We start from the raw sequence: 1,603 nt of genomic DNA on the forward strand, positions 1-1,603 counted from the left end.
CCACCAGGTGCAAGCTGGTGCGCTAGGCGCACCAGCCTGGCTCCTGACGCACCTTTGCAAACTTTTCTAAAAAGACGTTTTAAAAGATTTTCTTTTATCCTTTAATTCTGGAAATCTGATTTTACGGGATAAAATCTGATTTTTAACAAAAAAACATATCGTTTGAAAATATTTATTTATTTTAAATAATACAATTTATTGGGTTTTTCAAAGAACTGGACTCAAAATACAATTAATTATCATGAATAATTAATTGGGCCTTAAAATAGGATTTTAACACTTTTCGAAATAGTTTTTAGACTTTTTAGACTGCTCTACCCTTGGGTCGGACCATCGAAGACCACAGTATGTTTTATCTTCAGATTCTTAAATGGGGAGACACGATTATGTGTCTACAGAAGCCCCCTACTTTGACCGAGGTTCAAGAAACTGAAAGTCAAAGTATACGGTGTCGGACGGAAAACAATTCTAAACGCTCTGCATTTTAGAGTTGATCTATATACGTCGGTCTCTACAAAACAAAGTTAGTATGCAGGACAATAACTACAAGCAATCTGATTACCTGTAGAAGAAGATGTTAGTAGATAGGTGCAAATAACTCAGAGAAAGCACATAAGGATGCAAACTTAGACTCTTAAAGGATTCATGAGACGCTATGCAAGGATTAAGGTTATGCAAGGTCAGGGTTATGCAAGACTAGAATGTATGCAATACAAGGTTAGGGTTTTGCAAGGTCAGGATTTCGCAAGGCTAGAAGATTTATAGAATGATAGGATGATTAGAAATAGATTAATTGATTAGAAAGATTTTTGAAAATCGTTTTTAGTAAAGAATCGGTTTCCGTAAACGAGGTCTGCAGATTATAAGTTTTTGGGAGTTTGATACTGAGGCACCACCACATAAGGAAACCCCCACTTTCGGTGAGCTTGTCTTGAATTAGGTGTCGCGAGCCTTGGTCAAAATGTACTTGATCTGTCTTGAACGTTTAGATTTATTACTGGGAATTGTTCATTAGGAAGTTGATTTAGGCAAAGTCAAATATTGCTAGAGACCATGTAATTGTCGGACAGTCATTCAGGAAAAAGGAGGATTTGGATTGAAAAAATAAAAAAGGTTTAAATTTGTGACTCAAATGAATGTAGGTGGAAAAAGGTTTCGACGAGGCTAGGTTCAGAGTCGAATCTATGTCAGGATCTAAAAAGAGATTATGCTCCTGCTCTAGAAAATCAAATCATTATACCATGACTAAATTTATTTTATTGAAGCAGCCGGATCTCGAGATAAGGATTCCTACGTATCCTTGCGGAATCAGACCATTCATAATTCTAGATCTGATTTCTTTCTTTTATTATTATTTTTTTGTCTCCTAACTTTTTCTTAGGCCGCCCTTTAAGGTTTTCAGCCTAGCAGGCTTGGGTATACTTTGAAAAAGGAGTTAGGGTTGATGAAAGGTTGAAAGGTTTAAGGCTTGAGGCTTAGATTAAGGTTTAATTGGTTCACTTAATGGAAGATCATGGATTTAGATTATACGGTTTCAAGGTTTGATGAATCGAAGGGATTTGAATGAGGGCCTGTTCTCTTCGGCATAAAACAGCTGAACTGA

The sequence above is a fragment of the Beta vulgaris genome, chromosome 7 (genome assembly GCF_026745355.1).
Source record: "Beta vulgaris subsp. vulgaris cultivar EL10 chromosome 7, EL10.2, whole genome shotgun sequence".
Lineage (NCBI taxonomy): Eukaryota > Viridiplantae > Streptophyta > Magnoliopsida > Caryophyllales > Amaranthaceae > Beta > Beta vulgaris.